The sequence below is a fragment of the Oncorhynchus nerka genome, unplaced genomic scaffold (genome assembly GCF_034236695.1).
Source record: "Oncorhynchus nerka isolate Pitt River unplaced genomic scaffold, Oner_Uvic_2.0 unplaced_scaffold_2057, whole genome shotgun sequence".
In the NCBI taxonomy this organism is placed as follows: Eukaryota; Metazoa; Chordata; class Actinopteri; order Salmoniformes; family Salmonidae; genus Oncorhynchus; species Oncorhynchus nerka.
Genome location: NW_027039268.1, coordinates 27,990 through 40,003, shown reverse-complemented (window position 1 = coordinate 40,003; position 12,014 = coordinate 27,990). Strand labels below are relative to the sequence as shown.

At 44.9% G+C, this 12,014-nt stretch overlaps 1 pseudogene; it reads right to left on the bottom strand.

Annotated features, from left to right (window-relative positions):
- Positions 1 to 388: 388 nt before the first annotated feature.
- Positions 389 to 12,014, bottom strand: part of LOC135567435 (low-density lipoprotein receptor-like) — a 30,622-nt pseudogene continuing 18,996 nt past the window's right edge.

Sequence of the window (12,014 nt, the reverse complement as noted above, 5' to 3'; positions counted from 1 at the left end):
GACACGTGATAACAAAAGCTGGACTTACACTGGTGGTAAAAGGCTTTGTGAAACACACTGGCAGGAAGGAGATGATGTCAGAGAGACTGAATACAATACTGAGCACAAAAAACAACCTTATGAAGCATTAACAACAACTGACCGAGAACAAAAATAAGTTGTAGCTTAGGCCTTCGGCCCCGAAAAAACAGTGAAACTGAAAGCCTACATCAAAAAGCCTTATTAGATTGGCTTCCCACCGTTATCAGGAACGGGATGAGTAATACAGTATGTGCAGTGGCTAGAACGTTAAGTACAGGTTCTGTGGTTTTTTGTTCTAACGATGACACAGCCGTACAAGGAAGACAGTATCTGTGCAGTGGGACGAAAGAGACGTGACGGATAAGACTTGATCATTATTTATCTTTTATTAAACAAAATAATCACAACACAAACTATACAACGGTCACTTTGAGATTGGATTCTCTGAACAGGAAGATTAAGACTCAACAAGAAGAGCAATTTGCATGTAACAGGCAAGCTGCAGTTGGTGCTCTGTCCTGTGGACTCGTATCACCCTAAGATGTACACAACATTGTGCTTTACACACCACAACTGATGTCATAAAACACTGCGCAATTTAGTCTATAAAATGTAAGATCCTCAATCAGCTGTGAATGAAAACATAACCATATAACAGAACAAACATCAACTTCACCAGAACCATAGATGTATGTCTATATATGGATCTGAACTTTACACTGTTGTTCAGAACCAGCAGTGTCATTCACACAACCAAGATAATGATTCAATGGATAATGAACATTGGTTGGTTGGTTATGATGATGGGACAATATTAACAACTGTGTAACCATTCACAGTAGACAGGAGAGCTTAGGAAAATAAAACATCCAATCAAGATATTTATACATGTGTATATATATAAATAAATAAAACAAATCTGTAATATGTACAACATTTTTCACGTTTTAAAATGTACAAAATGAACAGGGTGATACCACAGTGAACTGAGGATGTAGTATTTACAGAAACATACAAACTATATACATATTCTCAAAAATAATAATTAGTATCTTCATATCATACCAGGATGTCATTCAACATCATTCACCATCATTTATTTTGTCAGCTTTCCACCTCAATAAAAAAATCAAACGGAAGGTGTTTTCTTCATGGCTTAACTCTTTAGAACAGTGAGCAGCATACAGACATAAACCAGTGGCTTTTAGTTGGCCTTCAACTAGCATTCAGCTGCTGGTCTTCAACCTTCAGCTACTGGCCTTCAGCTACTGGCCTTCAACTAGCCTTCAGCTACTGGCCTTCAACTAGCCTTCAGCTAGCATTCAGCTGCTGGTCTTCAACTAGCCTTCAGCTACTGGCCTTCAACTAGCCTTCAGCTGCGGGTCTTCAACTAGCCTTCAGCTACTGGCCTTCAACTAGCCTTCAACTAGCCTTCAGCTGCTGGTCTTCAACTAGCCTTCAGCTGCTGGCCTTCAACTAGCCTTCAGCTGCTGGCCTTCAATTACTGGCCTTCAGCTACTGGCCTTCAACTAGCCTTCAGCTGCTGGCCTTCAACTACTGGCCTTCAATTACTGGCCTTCAGCTACTGGCCTTCAACTAGCCTTCAGCTGCTGGCCTTCAACTACTGGCCTTCAGCTACTGGCCTTCAGCTAGCATTCAGCTGCTGGTCTTCAACTAGCCTTCAGCTAGCCTTCAGCTGCTGGCCTTCAACTAGCCTTCAGCTGCTGGCCTTCAACTAGCCTTCAGCTGCTGGCCTTCAACTAGCCTTCAACTGCTGGCCTTCAACTAGCCTTCAGCTACTGGTCTTCAACTAGCCTTCAGCTGCTGGCCTTCAACTAGCCTTCAGCTGCTGGCCTTCAACTAGCCTTCAGCTGCTGGCCTTCAACTAGCCTTCAACTGCTGGCCTTCAACTAGCCTTCAGCTGCTGGCCTTCAACTAGCCTTCAGCTGCTGGCCTTCAACTAGTCTTCAGCTACTGGCCTTCAACTAGCCTTCAGCTACTGGTCTTCAACTAGCCTTCAGCTGCTGGCCTTCAACTAGCATTCAGCTGCTGGTCTTCAACTAGCCTTCAGCTACTGGCCTTCAACTAGCCTTCAGCTACTGGCCTTCAACTAGCCTTCAGCTGCTGGCCTTCAACTAGCCTTCAGCTGCTGGCCTTCAACTAGCCTTCAGCTACAGGCATTCAGCCATCTTTAAAATTGGCCACAAAAACAATGCTCATCGATTTATTGATTTGGATGTAACTTGTTGATGCACAAATTGGAATATATCAAAAATGCACAAGACGTGTAAAGCCATAACCAGATAGAAGGCAATAAGGCAACAACTCAACTCACTAACTTGTGTAAGGCAACAGTTGACAGGGGCTATAAGATCATATTTACCAAGAGACAATCTCTGCTGCACGTGCCAAGGCAAGATAACTATCATGTCAGCTATAGTTGACTATAGTGAAAGGAGGTCATAAGGCATTTGGGCTCTTCTAGACACTGTATACCACATACCGTAAGAACATGTACGTCACTAGACATTACACACATTGCTGGAGTGAGTATAGAAATGCTTGCATTGATGATGGCAAAGGCACCAATATGTAAAGAGACCAATGACAACTCAAAAGTTTCAGCTCTGATTAGTGCCGACGACTCACACGTTTCAACTCAGACTAGGGCCGACAACTCACACGTTTCACCTCAGAGTAGTGTCACACCATAGTTCAATGTCCCCCCTGGGAAAGTCTCCACTTTAAGATGTGGTGATGTTTGGTGCTAAGTGACTAGGCACGTGCATGTGTCAATGTCAGATGGTAAGGCCATCCAGAGGTCTCAATGTCCATTGTTAAGTACACCATAAACATACAAACTAGGTACCGTTTTCGACCTTCAAAAGATATGACAAGACAGCTTTTTGACTGCAGCCTGTTTAAACCCACAATCTTCAACACATCCTTCATGTTGTGCTAATTGTGTTTTCTAGTGCTTTCGTCAGGCTGACAAAGGAAGTGGGATCAACTGAACTCAAGAATCAAATGGGTTGGAAGTGTAGGACGTCTTCTGTACAGTGCTATGCACAATCTTATGCAACATTGGAACAAAAGTTTGCCTATTTTACAGTAAGTAGCCAAATGTACACTCATTTACAAAAGAGCTGCTAAGTGATATGTAACAAAAACAAACAAAGTTGAAGCTGTGTTAGATGGTTGTCATTTTGAACTTCCTTGTGTCAAATAGCCGAGGTCCAGGACCTAGCCTGGTACCAAATCTGTACATTATGTGCTTAGACATTTATTCTTCTCTCTGACGAGGAGTTAGCCTAAAATACATACATTTGGGACCAGGCCACCTAGGTAAGAACTCTTACATTATGAAAGAACGGACGACTACAGTCCAACTGTGCATTTACTGTGTCTTTCATTTTCAAGTCCTTCCGATGTTTGACAAAATGGCCTCCAGATGTTTTTTTTCTCTTCAGGGTTGTGTTCGAGACCACAACGCTACCAAGTCATTTTTTGTGTGATTCCGTTTGTATATGTTTCTTCTTCTTCCATTCCTTGTTTTTGGGGGTGGGTTTCCATGGCAACCAAGTTATTCTTTCTGAGTTTCTTTTTTCCTTCTTCTTCATCTTGGATGGCAGCACAGTGTTGAGGTCGGAACGGAATCTTCGGAACAGGAAGCCAGGAACTTAGGTCATCGAGATGAAGTCATCATCATAGGATTGGAAAGGACGTGTCAGTAGCATTAGGGTTAAAATGACCTCCATCGGTTTATGTTTGTCACTTTTTCAAACAACAATCTCTCTTTAAATACAATTCTTCATATCCACTTGTTCTTCTTCTTCTACTAGTCATGCCAGGTCTTCTTCCAGGCTCACCATCTGTCTCTGTGAGGGAGACAGAAAATAACCATAAACACAAAGTCACACAACACTGAAAACCACCACATGCTTTCTATTAGCCACTGCAGAACACCTGCAGGATTGAGGTCAAGTGGATTGCAACTGCACATAGGAAAACAATGGGCAATTCATCCCATTATTTCACTTAATCGAAATGGAATTGATCTTAACACAGTATGAGAATTTAAATGGAATGAACTCTAACCCTGGTGACACGTGTAGTCTACATAAGTAATAAGACAGTGACTGGGTTGATTGGTGGGTTGCTAGGTGACAGTACCTGTGGGTAGGTGTATCCATCCTGGCTGTGGTTTCTACAGATGTGCAACTCGTCCTCTGTGGTCTTCTGGTACACAGGGTTGTCAAAGTGGATGGTGTTGGTGTTCTTCAGCCTCCAGTGTCTCCATAGCAACACTGCACCAAACAGCACCAGGCACATCATCACTGGAGAGAGGAGATAGGGGGTCAAAGGTCAGTTCTTGTTGTTGTAATTGTTGCTGTTGATAAAGTATGGTAGGTAAAGCCAGGTTAACTTTTACAATGATATGTGTTTTACTGAGTGTACAAAACATTAGAAACACCTTCCTAATATTGAGTTACACCCCCCTTTGCCCTCAGAACAGCCTCAATTCGTCGGGCATTGACCCTACAAGGTGTCGAAAGCATTCCACAGGGAGGCTGGCCCATGTTGACTCTAATGCTTCCCACAGTTGTGTCAAGTTGGCTGGGTGTCCTTTGGTTGGTGGCCCATTCTTGATACACACGGAAAACGGTTGAGAGTCAAAAACCCAGCAGCGTTGCAGTTCTTGACGCACTCAAACCGGTGCACCTGGCACCTACTACTATACCCCGTTCAAAGCACTTAAACATTTGTCTTGCCCATTCACCCTCTGAATGGCACACGTGGACAATCCATGTCTCAAATCTCTCAAGGCTTGTCTCCTCCCCTTCATCTACACTGATTGAAGTGGATTTAACACATAACATAAATAAGGGATCATAGCTTTCACCTGGTCAGTCTCATGGAAAGAGCAGGTGTTCCTAATGGTTTGTACACTCAGTGTATATCAACACATAAGTCAACACATAAACAGAGAGTAGGTTACTACAGTACTACTGTATTTATCAGTGCACTAGACATTATGCTGATACTACAAGGTAAAATACTCACTGATAGGTAAGACAATGTAGAGCACAGTATGGTGTGATGCCTCAGCTACTTTGGGCATGGCAACATAGCCACTTTGACCTGTGACCGCAGTTTCCTGTGGACTGTGAGTGGTCGAGGACCTATCAGGGTCCTGAGGCTGGGCCCGGCGGGCTGAGGAGGTAGTTGTGGTAGTTGTAGTTGTGGTGGAAGTGGGACCAGCTGGCTGTTTGGTTGGGGCCCTGGTAGGGCTGGGAGCTGCAGTTTTGGGAGTGGTGGAAGGAGCGGGAGTTGTTGGAGCTGTTGAGATAAGAGACAGGGTTAAAGGTCACCAAAGGTTAGAGGTTAGACACACAAGAACGTGTCAGTTAGTTTGAGAAAAGGTTCAATGACCATGAACAGTGAGTATGAGGATAAACACTAACCCTGACATCCATTGGCTTTTGAACTAGCTTTTAACTACAAAATATTTGGTCTTAAACAGATTTTAATGATGATTAATAATGAAGATATGAATAACATTCCACCCACGAGGTGGGCGATCTGGTCATTTGACTGCAGGAAAGGTGGTATAAAGGGCAATAGTTGCACCTTCTCCTCTAAAGTTCCATAGGGTTCGACAGAGGAAAACACATACCTGCCACACACTTCCTCATGTCAGGCCGAGGGTCATGTGATCAGGACAGGCACAGGTGTATTTGGGGAGTGTTGGTTGATCTGGGGAGCAGGTAGACATAGGAACTCACAACCTCCATTCACAAAGTTTTTCTCTGTGCACCAGTTCTTTCCTATAGGAGAGAGAGAAAAGGGAGAGAGAGAGTGAGTGTTAGACCACCTGATTCAGCTTTTAAAGTTAATTACAGTTATTCATGTAAGATTTGTTATGTTTTTCAAAAGCGTGCGTTGCCATACCGATGGGCTGCTTGAGGTTGTGGTATACAATGATGTCCTCTGGCTGCATTAGGTCCTCCGCCAGTACAGTGATGTCATTTCCTGTCAGGCGGTTGGCGCTCATGACCGCTCTATCACCCATGTCGGTCCAGAATACTTTCTCCTGTGAAACAAATGAGAGAAACCAGAAAAAAGAGAGACAGGAAGAAAAACTAGGTTAACCAACTGTACATAGTCAGTACATACAGTACTTAATGTTAACCAACTGTACATAGTCAGTACATACAGTACTTAATGTTAACCAACTGTACATAGTCAGTACATAGCATATCATAGTCAGTACATAGCATATCATAGTCAGTACATAGCATATCATAGTCAGTACATAGCATATCATAGTCAGTACATACAGTACTTAATGTTAACCAACTGTACATAGTCAGTACATAGTCAGTACATACAGTACTTAATGTTAACCAACTGTACATAGTCAGTACATACAGTACTTAATGTTAACCAACTGTACATAGTCAGTACATACAGTACTTAATGTTAACCAACTGTACATAGTCAGTACATAGCATATCATAGTCAGTACATAGCATATCATAGTCAGTACATACAGTACACAAAGTTAACCAACTGTACATAGTCAGTACATACCGTACAGAAAGTTAACCAACTGTATATAGTCAGTACATACAGTACTTAATGTTAACCAACTGTACATAGTCAGTACATAGCATACCATAGTCAGTACATACAGTACACAAAGTTAACCAACTGTACATAGTCAGTACATACAGTACTTAATGTTAACCAACTGTACATAGTCAGTACATAGCATATCATAGTCAGTACATAGCGTACTTACAAATTCATCCACAAACAAAGACTTAATGTATCTGGGGAAAACCAACAGTTTCAGATATGGGGCTTATTAACCTCCTATGACCTGGATACTATAAGATCAGTTTGGTCTCCATTCAGCAGCTACATGGATGGATTTCTGTAATACAGCAGCTGGCTAGCTGCATGGCTAAACTCATAAACCGAGCTGGTGTATAAGACTCAACCTGGAAATCCCCTTTAATTAAAGCTACCACAGCCAGGTTGGTGTGGGCTGGAGGGGGGAGACCATGGTGCTCGACCCAGGGACCTAAAGGAGGTTCTGGAGCCACAGCCAGGGTAGAGGGGGAAGACCATGGTGCTCGACCCAGGGATCTAGAGGAGGTTCTGGGGCCACAGCCAGGGTAGAGGGGGGAGACCATGGTGCTCGACCCAGGGATCTAGAGGAGGTTCTGGGGCCACAGCCAGGGTAGAGGGGAGACCATGGTGCTCGACCCAGGGACCTAAAGGAGGTTCTGGGGCCACAGCCAGGGTAGAGGGGGGAGACCATGGTGCTCGACCCAGGGACCTAAAGGAGGTTCTGGGGCCACAGCCAGGGTAGAGGGGGGAGACCATGGTGCTCGACCCAGGGACCTAAAGGAGGTTCTGGGGCCACAGCCAGGGTAGAGGGGGGAGACCATGGTGCTCGACCCAGGGACCTAAAGGAGGTTCTGGAGCCACAGCCAGGGTAGAGAGGGGAGACCATGGTGCTCGACCCAGGGATCTAGAGGAGGTTCTGAGGTTGGATTGTAACCATTGCCCACATGGACTGGACTCTACTGGTTCAGTTAAGTCTCCCTTTCCCTTCCTACAATTCCTCTAGGACCTGCCCATAACTATACTCCAGATGGAACTCAGGTTAGGGAGACCTTAATGTCCACATTCCATCACTATTTACCTCGAAGACGGCGAGAGAGAGGGGGTGAGCCAGCTTGTCCTCGTTGTAGATGAGTGTGTGTCGTCCTCCTCCGTTTACGCCGATGCTGGAGAGGGTGTGCATCTTAGAGTCCACCCAGTACAGACGCTGGTTAACCATGTCTGTTCCAGAGGCAGGGAGCGTTAGACAAATCCAACTGTATAATCATTCACTTATAAACAATGCTTCCACGCCTGATAACGAGGCAGATTATTTGAATGTAAATAATGTACACCTACAGTATGATAGAACTTCCAACAATAACACAACACAAAATCTCAACTGTTCTGTATACGAGTATAATAATCACGTGAGACAGCAAATTACAATGTGCCCAATCACACATCACTATATTGCAGTGTCCAATCAGTGGACTCTTCTTACCAAGAGTGATGCCGTTGGGCCACACGATGTTGTCCGTTACCAAGGCGACGCGGTCGGCTCCGTTCAGCCCACTCTTCTCGATCTTGGCCTCGTTGCCCCAGTCAGTCCAGTACATGAAGCTGGAAACAGACACAGTACCGTCAGTCAAAACTCCGACCTCAAACACACTTCAGCACAACATCTGGAGGTCTTTAGAAAAATCACACACACAGACACGTTGAGCTTCTGCCATGTTTCTTGTTGCGAAAGAGATCCTCACTCATTCAATTATTCCAATATGTTCGACAACAAAAGAATCCTGTCGAAGATTTATCTTTTGCTTTTCATGGCAGTCAACGCCCTATTGAGCATGATACTGATGAAAACAAGGTTAATAAAATCAATCAATCAAATCCCAAGTTTCTTACTTATTGGCTGGGTCCACCACGATGCTTCTTGGTTTCTCCAGTCCTTCGCCGATCAGTGTCTTTCGCCGTGTTCCGTCCGTGGTTGCCACGGAGATGGTCTGGAGCACACTGTCCGTCCAATAGATGTTACCGTGAATCCAGTCGACGGCCAGGCACTCCGGCACCTCCATCTGGCTGTCAATCACCACGTTGTGGTGGGAGGAGTTCCCTGCCAAGTTCATGTCGGCGCTGGGGAAGGGTGCAGGACAAAATAGATGTTTGTTAACTAACAAATACTGTATATTGTCTGTTTGCAGAGATATATACACATACACACACACACACACACACACCTTCCCCCAGCAGGTCCTCACCTGTAGATCTTCCTGTGGTACAGGTCAGACCAGAAGATCTTGTGTCCAGGCATGTCCATGTCCAGGGCCACCACGTTCTTCAGTCTGGGGATGAGAGGGACGTACTCGCTACGGTCCAGAGTCATCTTCCTCACCTCGTGGCGGTTGGTGAACAACAGGTAGGGGACAGTACCTGGAAGACATACAACTAGATTTAGAAGGTTTTACATTTCGACCTCAAGTCTGCCACTTTACCCAACTGTTTACATCACAACATAAAAGTTGTCATTTCCAGTAAAAAAAAGTGGGCCTCAAATCTGCCACTTTACTTAACTATATTTACATCTCATTTAGAAAGTTGTTTAATAATGAGGCCTCAGAGAAGCTACCGAAACCTCTTCTTTGCTTTAATTCGTTCAGACTATATCAGAATTGCTCCCAAGGCTCTGTTCATATATCTACACTAGCAAGCAATCTATCAAGCATCCATTCTAAGTGGTATGCCGGGGTGGCTGTCAGAATGTAGCTTAGCTAGTGTGTCCCTCCATCTCACACGTACCTGTGGCAGCCTTGCAGGTCTTGGTCTTGGGGTCCAGTTCATAGCCCTCCTCACACTCACACTTGTAACTTCCCAGGATGTTCACACAGATCTGGGTACAGGTGTCTGGGTCAGCACACTCATCAATGTCTACAGGAGGAGGAAAACAGGGTTAGAGGTCAGAAGATAGGGTCAGGGGTCAGTTGTGGCAATTCATAGTATGATTTGATCCAAATCCAATGTCCTGCGATCTTATCCGGCACTCGTCACTATAGTGACTTAGAGCTCAGTCATTACAATCTTCTGATCTGAGTTCAGAGTCTCAGTGCCATATTAACATTTATTTCCACACACCTTCACATTTCCTGTTGTCCTTCCCCAGACTGTACCCAGCAGGACAGGAGCAATTGAAGCCAATCTTCAGGTCGGTACAGGTGTGAGAGCAACCGCCGTTATTGGTCAAACACTCGTTGTTGCCTGCAGAATCAGACCGGAAATCAGTTAGAAGAAATATATCTATGTAGAAAACTATAAGAAACAACCATCATCCTATCCTCAATGTCCATGATGACAGCCTTTTCCCTTAGGCAAGACTAAACCAGTCACCTCACTCTTTACAACCACTAACTAGTTTGGCCAGACCAGACTGGCCTGAACCACTTGGCTAGCTGTCTCTATCATATTCTCCTAGCTGGGATGTGGTCTCTCTCCTCTGTTTTCCACTGAATGGTATGTGGGTGTAAAGGGAGATCCCTATGGGCCCAGGGTCAAAAGTAGCGGGCGAAACAGGGATTAGGGTGCCATTTGGGACGCAGGATATCTCTACGGTTCCAACTCACCACACTCCCTGATAGGTTCGTCGGACATGTCTCGGCAGTCTTTCTTCCCGTTGCACACCTTGTCCACGGTGATGCACTCCCCACTCTTACACCTGAAGCTATTCGGGCCCTCACACGCATCCACTGGGGGAGAATAAGAAAGAATAGAATATTATTAGACATATAGTACAGCTATAGGGAGAGTGTGTGTGTGTGTGTGTGTGTGTGTGTGTGTGTGTGTGTGTGTCCATTAGGGCTGAGCCTCACCGCTCTTGCAGTCCATCTCATCACTCAGATCCCTGCAGTCAAACTGGCGGTCACACTGACGGCTACCATGGATACAGGAGCCATCATTACACTGAAACTCATCTGGCTGGCAAGTGGGCCGACCTACACACAGAGACAGAGAGAGAGACAGAGAGAGAGACAGAGAGAGAGACAGAGAGAGAGAGACAGAGAGAGAGAGACAGAGAGAGAGAGAGAGAGAGAGAGAGAGAGACAGAGAGAGAGACAGAGAGAGAGACAGAGAGAGAGACAGAGAGACAGAGAGAGAGACAGAGAGACAGAGAGAGAGACAGAGAGAGAGACAGAGAGAGACAGAGAGACAGAGAGACAGTGAGAGACAGAGAGAGAGAGGTTAGATAAACAATACAACAAGACAGATGGACACATAAAGAAAGAGCGATTGGGATTTTCTCTGAAGAGTCCCTTAGTTTAGTATCTGTTTATACAGTATATATATATATATCTTTGGAAGATGAACATTTGTTTTTGTAAACGCTTAACTAAATAAGCATATTTCTGCTTTTGAAAAAAACACAAATGTTTCAGAGAGAAAGGACAGAAGCAGAGTTGAATATTGTCAAAAACCCTTCCACTCACTGCAGTTGGTTTCATCTGAATTATCCAGACAGTCCTTGCCTCCATCACAGCTCCAACTCCTATGGATACACTCCCCACTCCCACAGTGGAATTCATGTGGCCCACAGGGCTTTGTTGTCGGTTTGGTGTCCCTCCCGCCACAGTTCTGGGGCCACTCGTCTGAACCGTCGGCACAATCGGCGTCGCCGTCGCAGGCCCAGAGACGCGGGACACACACAGTGTTGTTACACTGGAAGGCGTTGGGACCGCAGGTGGCGGTGGGACAGGAAGTCTCGTCAGAACCATCGGAACAGTCGTTGTCCTTGTCGCACACGAAGGAGACGGCGATGCACTGACCGTTGGAGCAGCGAAACTCGTTGTCGGTGCAGTTCTTTGCGGCTGGAGGGAGGAAGGGAGAGCGAGGGCTGCAGGGTTAGGGATATGGAAGGTTTGGGACTGGGTGACAGTATTTGTACTCTATTGTGCCTTTAAGATGTTATTATATCTGTAAATAATGTTATTGTCACTGAAAGAATGAGAGGTTTTTGTCTAAGGGTTCAATGGGTGCAGAGTAGACACAAGGACCATAGTCATGTGGTGATTGTACCAGTTAGTGATTACAAACTGGAGTCTTATCACATCATCATGCACTAACTACAGAGGTAATCAGTGTTGAACAGAACAGTTTGTCTTCGGTATGGTGATGACTGCAGTGTAATCAGGTATGACAACGATAGAAGAGTTGGCTACAGCATATACACTATTGGACTAGACTAGTGAATGTAAACATGTAGGATCTTAATTTGAGACAGTTTGCTTCAGAAGGAAAATAATCCTGCAGCAACCGGAAATGTGAATTATTACGTGGATTATAATTAATGGACATTTCGAGTCAAATTTCAAAGTGGAAATTTACGA